Below are 12974 nucleotides of genomic sequence, written 5' to 3'. Positions count from 1 at the left end.
TCTTTCATCTTTGTCCTTCCTCACCCAAGTCTCACCCTCAGCGCTCATCTGATAATCTCCCGCCTCATATATTCATCTGAGCCTCTCTCTGTGTCTGTGTCCTTTGTGTTTAAGTTTTCTGTGAAGACCTCATTGTGACAGGAATGTGCATGATAGGAGAGTGAGTGCTTCACCAAGGCTCCCTTCCTGTGCCCCAGCCTTCTCTGCAGAGGCACCTACCCCCACCCAAACCTCAATAATCCCTTCCGAATGTGACTTGCAGTCTCTGGAAGCTGAAGGAACAAATCAAATAAATGCCTCCTACTCTCCTTAGCATGATTCCCAAGTGGAGACTTCAAGTGACCCTTCAGATTTCTCCACAGAAAGGATGCATGGTTGCTAGGAAACCAACAATAGGTCTTAACCACACCTAGCATGAAAATATTCCCAACCTAAAGCTCTGTAATTACATTCAGGATTTTTAGCTGCTGTTCCATTATCATCTTTTAAAAATTCAATTTGACAAATATTTATGGAACTTGTACGTGCAAGGAACTTGCAAAGCACAGATCTGATCATGTCACTCTTCAGCTTAAAAGCCTTCTATGTCCTCCCTCCTGCGTGTTGACAAAAAGAGTTAAACTCTGTAAAATATTTGAAGAGATTTATTCTGAGCCAAATATAAGTGACCATGGCCCATGACACAGCCCTCAGGAGGTCCTGAGAACATGTGCCCAAGGTGGTCAGGACGCAGCTTGGTTTCATGTATTTTAGGGAGACATGAGACATCAATCAAATACATTTAAGAAATATATTGGTTTGGTTCAGACAGGCGGGACAACTCAAAGTGGGGGCTTCCAGGCTGAAGGTAAATTTAAACATTTTCTGGTTGACAATTGGTTGAGTTTATCTGAAGACTTGGGATTACTGGAAAGGAATGTTCAGGTTAAGATAAAGGATTGTGGGGACCAAGTTCTATTGTGCAGAGGAATCTATCAGCAGACTTCAGAGAAAGAGCAGATTGTAAATTGTTTCTTATTGGACCTAAAAGGGTGCCTGGCTCTTAGTTGACTATCTCCTGAATCTAGAAAGAAAGGAAGGAAAACAAAGGGGGAAGGGGATTCTCTATAGAAGGTGGATTTTTCCCACAAGAGACTTTGCAGGGCAATTTCAAGGCATGGCAAGGAAATATATTTTGGGGTTAAATATTTTCTTTCTTGTCTCATGATGTTATGCCAGAGTCAGATTGAAAAACAAGTCACAATATACAGGGTCAAATAAAACCATGAGATGAGAATCCATGCTTTGTAGGGCATAACTCACCAGATCCCTTAGGTAGGCATTTGGGAAGATAAAAAGTCAGAGCTGAGCAGGGCACGGTGGCTCACACCTGTAATCCCAGCACTTTGGGAGGCCGAGGCAGGTGGATCACCTGAGTCGGGAGTTCAAGACCAGCCTGGACAACATGGTGAAACCACGTCTCTATTAAAAATACAAAAATTAGTTTGGTATAGTGGCGCACACCTGTAATCTCAGCTACTACAGAGGCTGAGACAGGAGAATCGCTTAAACCTGGGAGGCGGAGGTGGCAGTGAGCTGAGATTGTGCCACTGCACTCCAGCCTGGGCAACGAGGCAAGACGCTGTCTCCCAGAAAAAAAAAAAAAAAAAGAGCTTAATCCTCATGTCCTACCCTCCCAAAAATGAAAAATGAAGTCAAAACTGCTTAATCTGGCCTGCAAAGCCAGCCTCCTTTCATGCCTGCTGTAGCCTCACCTGGCGGCTGCTCACTGCCTCCACTGTATGCTCTTGGGTCTTTCTGAAATCCCATCCTGCTCTTGCCTACACAATGCCTTGTCATCTTTCCAAGCCCAGCTTAAAAGGGATGATTTATTCCAGGCTGAATGAATTGCTCGTTCCTGTTCATTAATAATTTGAGGTGTGCATGATTTATGCAACAAAAATGTTTTATCTATGCAGTACTAAACATATCTTGTTTTCCTTCTAGCTCGCTCTTTTTTTTTTCAGAGATGGGGTCTCGCGATGTTGCCCAGGCTGGAGTGCAGGGACTATTCACAGGTGCAATCAAAGCCCACTATAACCTTGAACTCTTGGCTTCAAGCAAGGCTCCCCGCCTCAGCTTCTCAAGTAGCTGGGAGAAATCACCAGTGAGCTCGGCTGCCTTCGTTCTTTATAGGAAACAGCTGCTAACTATTCTCTGTCTGCTTCTATCATATGGGTTCCCTATTGGTAACAAAACTAACACAGCTGATAATTCTTTTATTTCACAAATTATGGTCCTGACTTAATAAATACAGAGTTAAGAATTTTAAAATTTAAGAGGCAGCTAGTAATTATCCCAGAGTGGTTTTTAAAAAATTATATGCGCTCTGCTACCCAATCATGATTAGCACGGCAGTGGGAGATGTCCCCATATATCCAGGCTTTGTTCAGGTTTTATTAAATTTGGATGCTCCCAGAAGGCTTCTACTCAAGAGAACAAGCATTATTTGAAGCTTCATGGTATCAAAAAGTTCATTCCTGAGGAAATAAGTGGCTTTCTGTGATAACATAAACAACTTGCCAGCTATCAGCCATGAAATCTGGATTATTAAGATAGCTAACTTCTGGTTTTGTTTAGACACATGCTTACAATTCTCTCCAAATCTTGGTGCATACACAGGCCCTGTTTCTTGCAGCCTCTGCCTTTTATCGCCGCCATTGTGACAAATGGATTTGATGGGACCATGGATCTTTGAAATGGTTTCTCTTCACCACCCTCCTATATGTTTCCCTATATGATCATACTGGGAAAGCATTTCCCAGTATGATCTTAAATCATGCATAGTTTTAGTGTCAGAGTCCTCTCAGAAAGCAGACACTGCCAGGCCCAGCAGCGATACCGACAATTTGGGAGGCCAAGACAGGAGGATGGCTTGAGGACAGGAGTTTGAGACCAGCCTGGGTAACAGAGCCAGACTCCATCTCTACACATTTTTTTTTTCAATACTTAACTGGATATGGTGGTACCAGCACTAGCTACTAGAGTCCTAGCTACTTGGGAGGCTGAGGCAGGAGGATTGCTTGATACCAGGAGTGTGAGTTTACAGTAAGCTATGATTGCACCACTGCACTCCAGCCTGGGTAACAGATCAAGACCCTGTCTCAAAAAAAAAAAAAAAAGGCCAGGTGCAATGGCTCACGTCTGTAACCCCAGCACTTCGGCAGGCCGAGGCAGGCAGATCACATGAGGCCAGGAGTTTGAGACCAGCCTGGCTAACACGGTGAAACCCTGTCTCTACTAAAAATACAAAAATTAGCCAGGCGTTGTGGCACATGCCTGTAATCCCAACTACTTGGGAGTCTGAGGCATGAGAATCGCTTGAACCCGGGAGGTGGAGGTTGCAGTGAGCCCAGATCATGCCACTACACTCCAGCCTGGGCGTCAGAGTGAGACTCTGTCTCAAAGAAAAAAAAAAAAAAGAAAAGCAGAAACCGATTTGGATATTTTAAGGGGAACTCAAAGGAGATTTATTATGTAAGAGCTGAATGAGTGGAGAAGCCAAACAGAGAATAGCAACAGCAGGAAGAACTAAGGCTGGAAGACACAGAGTGAACGGAGCCCAGGATTCGGCATCACTGGGCAGATGCCGGAGCTGTTCACAGAGACACCACTCTTCCGGTAGCTTCCATGCTACGTCAAGCCAGAGAGGACAAGGAACTTGAGAAGTGTAGTTCCCTGAGAGGGCTGATGGGAGCCAGGGAAGGCAGGGAATGGGTCTGATGGCAAACAGGGCACCAAAGGAGCAGGCTCCATGACTTTCAGTCCTGGAGGTGCAGCTCTGTGGCCCCAGGTGCTCTCCCAGGCCTCCTCATAATCCATCTCATCCCAGTAAACCTCGCTGATGGGGACTGTGAAAGATGCCCCTCTCTTCTCCATGAGGGCTGTCCAGCTTTGGGGAAATACGAATCTAAGTTTTCTGTTGTTTTTCTTTTTTTTGAGACGGAGTCTTGCTCTGTCACCCAGGCTGGAGTGCAGTGGCGCAATCTCGGCTCACTGCAAGCTCTGCCTCCTGGGTTCACGCCATTCTCCTGCCTCAGCCTCTCCGAGTAGCTGGGACTACAGGCGCCCGCCACCACGCCCGGCTAACTTTTTGTATTTTTAGTAGAGACGGGGTTTCACCGTGGTCTTGATCTCTTGACCTCGTGATCCGCCCGCCTCGGCCTCCCAAAGTGCTGGGATTACAAGCATGAGCCACCGCGCCCGGCCAGTTTTCTGTTGTTTTTCTAATTAAGTTTTAAAAATAATTTTCAAGGAAGAAATTAACACCTCTATATTAGGAGCAGGTGCCATATTTAAATTTCAAGTGGTTTTTAGTTTATCTCAAATGAGTAGGTCTTTCTTTTCAACATTTAATATTCAAATACCTGTTCATAAAAATGCATCTTCGCCCTATTTTTGCCATATTTATTCACTTGGGGATTTTCTTGGTTTGAGTCTTACTGTTTAGCAGAAACTTCAAGTTTCAAGACAAATTGAAATTGGCTGGCCATGGTGGCTCATGCCTATAATCCCAACACTTTGGAAGGCCGAGGCAGGCAGATCACCTGAGGTCAGAAGTTTGATACCAGCCTGGCCAACATGGTGAAAACCCGTCTCTACTAAAAATACAAAATTAGCTATGTGTGGTGGTGCATGCTGCTAATCCCAGCTACTTGGGAGGCTGAGATAGGAGAATTGATTGAACCTGGGAGGCAGAGGTTGCAGTGAGCCGAGATCATGGCACTGCACTCCAGCCTGGAACGCGAGAGCAAAACTCCATCTCAAAAAAAAAAAAAAAGAGTTGGTAGGGGGCTGGGCACAGTAGCTCACGCCTGTAATCCCAGCACTCTGGGAGGCCGAGGCAGGCGGATCACGAGATCAAGAGATCAAGACCATCCTGGCCAACATGGTGAAACCCCGTCTCTACTAAAAATACAAAAATTAACTGGGCGTGGTGGCGGGCGTGTGTAGTCCCAGCTACTTGGGAAGCTGAGGCAGCACAATCACTTGAACCTGGGAGGCAGAGCGTGCAGTGAGCCAAGATTGCACCGCTGCACTCCAGCCTGGCGACAGAGCAAGACTCGTCTCAAAAAAAACAAAGAAAGAAAGAAAGAGAGAAAGAGAGAAAGAAAGAAAGGAAAGAAAGAAAGAAAGAAAGAAAGAAAGAAAGAAAGAAAGAAAGAAAAAGAATCTCCTTTAAATTAGAAGGAAACTCTTAGTGTACTGCAGGATTCCTTTGCTAGGCTGAGCCCCAGTTGTCTGAAAGTCATTTGCCCAAAACATTTAACACGCACTCCTGAAAAATTCTGTACATGCTAAGAAGATCTTAACCACTTAGTGCAATAGGAATCTGCTAAAAAGCACCTAGGATAAGGGAAAGCAACATAGAAAATCTGTATTTCTTCTTCTTCTTTTTTTTTTTTTTTTTGAGACAGAGTCTCGCTCTGTCGCCCAGGCTGGAGTGCAGTGGCGCGATCTCGGCTCACTGCAAGCTCCGCCTCCCGGGTTCACGCCATTCTCCTGCCTCAGCCTCTCCGAGTAGCTGGGACTACAGGCGCCCGCCACCACACCCGGCTAATTTTTTTGTATTTTTAGTAGAGACGGGGTTTCACCGTGGTCTCGATCTGACCTCATGATCCGCCCGCCTCGGCCTCCCAAAGTGCTGGGATTACAAGCGTGAGCCACCGCGCCCAGCCTCTTCTTTTTTTTTTTTCGAGATGGAGTCTTGCTCTGTCACCCAAGCTGGAGTGCAGTGGCACAATCTCAGCTCACTGCAACCTCTGCCTCCCGGGTTCAAGAAATTCTCCTGTCTCAGCTTCCCAAGTAGCTAGGATTATAGGCACGCACCACCATGACTGGCTAATTTTTGTATTTTTAGTAGAGACGGGTTTTCACCATGTTGGCCGGACTGGTCTTGAACTCCTGACCTTGTGATCCACCTGCCTCAGCCTCCCAGTGTGTTGGGATTACATGTGTGAGCCACCGCGCCCGGCCGAAAAATTGTATTTCTATTCACAATGAGACAGGACTATTAAAACCACATGTTTATTTTTGGAAACTGTAATCTTCAGTAACTGTCATTTATAGTTCAACCACAATATGAAAACCCTTTATTATTTTATATCCAATTTTTATTATAAAAATAATAAATTCCCATATAAATATTTGGAAAATAAAAAGTATAATAATTCATGTTTTTAAAGCCATAACTTCAACATCTGATGATAACCTCTGTTAATACTGCAATGCCTATCTTGTGTGTGTGTATAAAACAACCTTGTAATCATGTCACACATACAGTTTTATATTCTGATTTTTATCATTTATCACTTTGTCTTATGGATTTCTCCACACTAAAATGTTCACCATTAAAAACTTATTATTATTATTATTAATTATTATTATTATTTTGAGACAGAGTCTCTGTTGACCAGGTTGGAGAGCCCTGGCGCCATCTCAGCTCACTGCAACCTCCGCCTCCCAGGTTCAAGAGATTCTCCTGCCTCAGCCTCCTGAGTAGCTGGGATTACAAGCACGCACCACCACACCCAGCTAACTTTTGTATTTTTAGTAGAGACGGAGTTTCACCATGTTGGCCAGGCTGAACTCAAACTCAAGCGATCCACCTGCCTCAGCCTCTCAAAGTGCTTGGATTACAGGCGTGAGCCACTGCACCCAACCTAAAAAATTCATTTTAATTGGCTCATGATACTTCATTGTTTGACAGTACTATAATTTATTAAATGACTTCCCTATTATCAGACATTTAGGAACCACACTACAGTTTATGCCTTGACAATCCAACACGAAAAGACTTTTTTTTTTTTGTCTTTAAAAAGGAAGTAACATCATCCCGAAAGAAGTTGGTATTTCCTCTTCTCAACCTCTGGTTCTCTCTCTTCACTGTCTCTGGTTTCATATTAACTTCATTTGAAGGCTTCTTCTTTTGCTATATTAAAGAATAGGAGTGAGAAAGGCAGCTACCACCTAGAGAAACTCTGACCAAAGGAGTGGCAATGGACAATTATTAAAACGATTATTTTAAAGATAAGCTTTGTTCTTTTTCTTTATAAATTGCAAGTCATGGCTGACTAATCATTTTTAAGAATATGTGTATATTTTTAGCCAGGTGTGGTGGCATGTGCCTGTAGTCCTAGCTACTCAGGAGGCCAAGGCAGGAGTATTGCTTGAGCCCAGGAGGTCAAGGCTGCAGTGAGCCATAATGGCGCCACTGCACTCCAGCCTGGGTGGCAGAGCAAGATCCTGTCTCAAAAAAAAAAAAAATGTGTGTGTGTGTGTGTGTGTGTGTGTATACACATATATATTCCTTTTTTAAAAAATATATATATATTCTTATTTTTCAGATGCTTTAGATGAGTCAGTGTTCTCCAGATAGATGGATCCAATAGGATATATAGAGACATGAGAGGGGATTTATGAGGGGAATTGGCTCACATGATTATGGAAGCTGAGAAGTCCCATGACAGGCCATCTGGAAGCTGGAGACCCGGGGATGATGGTAGTGTGGCTTTGTCCAAGTCCGAAGCCTCAGAACTGGGGAAGCCAATGGCATAACTCTCAGTCCGTGGCCAAAGACCTGAGAACTTGGGGCTGGTGGAGGAGGGTGCTGGTGTAAGTCTTGGAGTCCGAAGGCCAGGGAGCCTGGAGTCCTGCTGTCCAAGGGCAAGAGGAGAAGGCCGTCCCAGCTCCAGGAGAGAGCACGAGACTCTGCCTTCCCTCTGCCTTTCTGTTCTCTGTGGTCCACCAGCTGATTGAACGTTGCCTGCACACACTGAGAGCAGATCTTCCCTGCTCAGTTCACCAACTCACAATCCAGTCTCTTCTGGAAACACCTCACCAACACATCCAAAATAATGCTTTACCACCTCTCTAGATATTTCTCAATTCATTCAAGTTGACACCTAAAATTAACCATCACACTTAGAAATCCCTGTTATGTTGGCTGGGCACGGTGGCTCACACCTGTGATCCCAGCACTTTGGGAGGCCAAGGTGGGTGGGTCACTTGAGGTCAGGAGTTTGAGACCAGCCTGGCCAACATGGTGAAACCTCGTCTCTACTAAAAATACAAAAATTAGCTGGGCGTGGTGGCAGGTGCCTGTAATCCCAGTTAGTCGGGAGGCTGAGGCAGGAGAATCGCTTGAACCTGGGAAGTGGAGGTTGCAGTGAGCTGAGATTGCATCATTGCACTCCAGACTGGGTGACAGGGTGAGACTCCATCTCAAAAAAAAAAAAGAAGAAAAAGAAAGAAAGAAAGAGAGAAGGAAAGAAAGAAAAGGAAATCCCTGTTATGTGAGTGATGAGTTATTAATTCCAGAGAAGGCTGTGATTAGGTATCTGTTTTTATTTATTTGGGATACCCATTGGTTTTCTTTTTCTTTTTCTTTTGAGACAGAGTTTTTCTCTTGTTACCCAGGCTGGAGTGCAATGGCATAATCTTGGCTCACTGCAACCTCCACCTCCTGGGTTCAAGACATTCTCCTGCCTCAGCCTCCTGAGCAGCTGGGATTACAGGTGCCTACCACCACACCTGGCTAATTTTTTGTATTTTTAGTAGAGACGGGGTTTCACTATTTTGGCCAGGCTGGTCTTGAACTCCTGACCTCAGGTGATCGGACCCCATCAGCCTCTCAAAGTGCTGGGATTACAGGCATGAGCCACCACACCCAGCCTACCCATTGGTTTTCTTGTGACCTTTTGTATTTTTGTAGTAGGAATCAATGATTTGGAGTGGGATTGGTCCAGAGAGACAGTGTGTGTGTGTGTGTGTGTGTGTGTGTGTGTGTGTGTGTGTGTGTGTGTTTATTTTGAGACAGAGTCTCGCTCTGTCACCTAGACTGGAGTGCAGTGGCACGATCATAGCTCACTGCATTCTCAAACTCCTGGGCTCAAGCAATCCTCCCTCCTTACTCCTAAATAGGTGGGACTACAGGCATGTACCACCATGTCCAGCTAATTTTTTTTTTTTTTTTTTTTTGAGACTTAGGCTCGCTCTGTTGCCCAGGCTGGAGTGCCGTGGTGTGATCTCGGCTCACTGCAAGCTCCACCTCCCGGGTTCATGCCATTCTCCTGCCTCAGCCTCCCAAGTAGCTAGGACTACAGGTGCCCACCACCACGCCTGGATAATTTTTTTGTATTTTTAGTAGAGACAGGGTTTCACCGTGTTAGCCAGGATGGCCTCGATCTCCTGACCTTGTGATCCACCTGCCTCAGCCTCCCAGAGTGTTGGGATTACAGGCGTGAGCCACAGTGCCCAGCACCCGCCCCCCCCGCTTTTTTTTTTTTTTTTTTGAGACGGGGTCTAGCTCTTTCGCCCAGCCTGGAGTGCAGTGACGCAATCTCGGCTCACTGCAAGCTCCGCCTGCCAGGTTCACGCTATTCTCCTGCCTCAGCCTCTCCAAGTAGCTGGGACTACAGGCGCCCGCCACCACGCCCGGCTAATTTTTTGTATTTTTAGTAGAGACGGGGTTTCACCGTGGTCTCGATCTCCTGACCTCGTGATCCGCCCGCCTCGGCCTCCCAGAGTGCTGGGATTACAAGCGTGAGCCACCGCGCCCGGCCTTTTTTTTTTTTTTTTTTTTGAGATGGAGTTTTGCTCTCGTGTTCCAGGCTAGAGTGCAGTGCCGAGATCCCGACCTCAGGTGATCAGCCTGCCTCGGCCTCCCAAAGTGTTGGGAGTACAGGCGTGAGACACCGTGCCCAGCCTACCAGTGCACCTTCTAATCTGGGGTTCATGTTACAAGTACAAAGGAAGATAAAGCAGTGAAAATTATGTCCCTTTTTAGGAGTGGAATTTGGATAGAAGACTCTTCTGCTGAGATGTTTGTAAACAACAGGTCACCTGCTAATTGAATAGAAGGATCTAAGCATTCCTTTGGGGTGCTACCTATGAGCATTGAACATCTCCTTCTTTCCACAGGAGCCATGTGCAGCTTGAGTATCCAGGGGTCATCCAGACTATTTCTTCTTCACTCAAGTCTACACTCTTTTTAAACACCCATCTAGAGGTAGAGCCAGAGGGGAGTTACATTTGGGAGGAAAAAAGAGATAAGGGCTATGATTCATGGAGAGAACTGGCTCAAAAACTGCAATCCAGGTCAAGGTCACGGCTCCCAGCGTAAACTGAAGAGCCAGGGACCCTCGGCATCAATGGCTTGGCTCTTAGCACCGCTTCGGGTCAGGCTTAGTGTTGATACGGTTCATCAATTTGTTTTCAGAGAGCTGCCCCAAAGTCAGCAGGGTCAGTCAGTTCTAACCAGCAGGCAATCGAATAGCCAGCAAAGGCACCCCAAGGAGGGGGAGGAAGGAAGAAAGTAGGACGCCCGACTTGATCATGCTAATCCTTTAAGAACCAATCCGGCAGAGCCCAGTGTTTCAATCTTCTGTGCATATTAGCACTCAGCCATTAACTGACCCAACACATTTTCTCCTCATTTGCAAAATAGTTCTATAGACAAAATTGAAAAGCCATCTCTTTGGTTTCCTTAAGTACTGGGATGGGAACTGTAACTCCCATCAGTTCATCAGCAGAAGGACATATCTTTTTTTTCAATCTGCAAGACAGGCAAGGAAACAGGAGGATTGGTGAAATCATGGACTCAGAGCTCCCAGCCTGAGAGAGAGCTTTCCAGGGAACCCGAGGAGGGGTGGAAACAGACGTGCTATTCGGGTGGTGTTAAACTATATTTCGCTCCACCCGAGAGAGATGTGAATGCCAATTGCCTCATATAGATCACCAAACTAGCACAGATGAAACACAGAATAGTAACAAAACTTGCATGATCCAAACAGCTGCTGAAAGTCTCCTTCTGCCAATAACACAGAGCATCTGGTAAATCCTGAACTTGTCCTAGCATTTTTGTCAGAAGGTAAAGGAAAAAAGGAAGGTGGATCTAACCCTGGAGTCAAGTCTGGCAACCCAGGAGGCAGGTGTGGGTGATATGGAAGGGAGGGGTCCAGATTGTTAAGCAAATAAAGGAAGTAAGGAAGGGTTAAGTGTTTCACCTTAACCTTTGTTGATTTAGAAAAGCAAAAAGATATCAGAAAGTTTGGCTGGGCCCAGTGGCTCATGCCTGTAATCCCAGCACTTTGGGAGGCTGAGGTGGGAGAAGGGCTTGAGGCCAGGAGTTCAAGACCAGCCTGGACAACATGGCGAAACCCCATTTCTATGAAAAATACCAAAATTAGTCAGGTGTAGTGGTGCACACCTATAGTCCCAGCTACTTTGGAGGCTGAGATGGGAGGATTGCTTGTGTCTAAAAGGTGGAGGTTGCAAGTGGGCAGCAATGGAAGGTGGAGATTTCACCACTGAACTCCAGCAGGGGCGAGAGAGCAAGATTCTGTCTAAAAAAACAAACAAAAAAGATATCAGAGTTTATCCAAAAGGTACATGCATTTGCTGATATAATGTCTATCATTTGCTTCAAAACTATCTAGTGGCAGCAGAAAAGGGGCTGAGGATAGCTAGGTGGGAGTATAGAGAAAACAGGATTAGGACTGTCAGCCGGTATGTGACAATTGGGTGGTGCGTACCTGTGGTCCCCACGGTGGTGCACACCTGTGGTCCCAGCTACTTGGGAGGCTGAGGCAAGAGCATCCCTTGAGCCCAGGAGTTCAAGGCTGCAGTGCGTTGTGATTGTGCCAGTCAGAAGCCACTGCACTCTAACTCAGGCAACATGGTGAGATCTGTCTCTAAGAAAAAAATAAGAAAGAAAGAAGGGAAAAGAAAAACAGGATTGTCTATGAGTTGATCATTGTTGAAACCAGTTGATAGATTCACAGGAGTCCATTATATTACTGTCTTTATTTGTGTGTATGTTTGACATTTCCCATAATGGCAAGTAAAATGCGGCAGGGTGCAGTGGCTCACGCCTGTAATTCCAGCACTTTGGGAAGCTGAGGTGGGAAGATCGCTTTAGCTCGGGAGTTTGAAATCAGCCTGGGCAACATGGTGAAACCCCATCTCCATAAAAAATAAAAAATAAAAAAACATAAAAATTAGCCAGGCGTGTTGGCACTCACCTGTAGTCCCAGCTACTCAGGAAGCTGAGGCGGGAGGATTGCTCGAGGCCAGGAGGCTGAGGTTGTAGTGAGCATTGCTTGCACCACTGTACTCCACCCTGGGTGACAGAGCAGGACCCTGTCTCAAGAAACAAAAACAAAAACTAAGTAAAATGAAACAAAACAAAATATTTTTTAGTGTGATACTCATTCTAAGGCAAAACAAAAACGCTAAAAGGAAGAATGACTTAAAGATATGACAAGCTTTCAAAAAAGAAACTGTCTATTGATATGAGCACAAGCAATCCCCTTTAGGGAGAAAGTGTGTATTTTGGGGAGCAGGGCGGGGAGGCAGCATTAAGAGCAGGTGACTCGGCTGGGTGTGGTTCACCTTCCCTAGGGCCCATATGGACATTTATGGGGACATTTTTGCTTGTTGTACTCATGGGTGGCAATGTTGGTTCTCAGTGAGTGGAGGGAACCAGGGATGTTAAAAGTCCTTTAATCCAAGGACACAGAAGTGCCCCCACTCTGGCCCCAATGCCAGCAATGCCCCAACTGAACAGTACAGATGTAAGAAAACCAAAGTGCCAAGGCAGCCGCGGGGGGAGCCCATCTGTTCACCTGATCTTGAAAGCAGATGCTCCATGCACAGGGAGGATGCACAGTAAAGGATGAATAACAGGCCAGGCGCGGTGGCTCACACCTGTAATCCCAGCACTTTGGGAGGCTGAGGCAGGCAGGTCGCTTGAGGTCAGGAGTTTGAGACAAGCCTGGCCAACATGGAGAAACCCTGTCTCTACTAAAATACAAAAATGAGCTGGGCGTGGTGGCAGATGCCTGTAATCCCAGCTACTCGGGAGGCTGAGGCAGGAGAATCACTTGAGCCCAGAAGGCAGAAGTTGCAGTGAGCCAGGATTGCATCACCGCACT

Source organism: Nomascus leucogenys, chromosome 4 (assembly GCF_006542625.1).
Source record: "Nomascus leucogenys isolate Asia chromosome 4, Asia_NLE_v1, whole genome shotgun sequence".
In the NCBI taxonomy this organism is placed as follows: Eukaryota; Metazoa; Chordata; class Mammalia; order Primates; family Hylobatidae; genus Nomascus; species Nomascus leucogenys.
The sequence above is the reverse complement of the archived record's forward strand: the minus strand, read 5'-3'. Positions refer to the sequence as shown.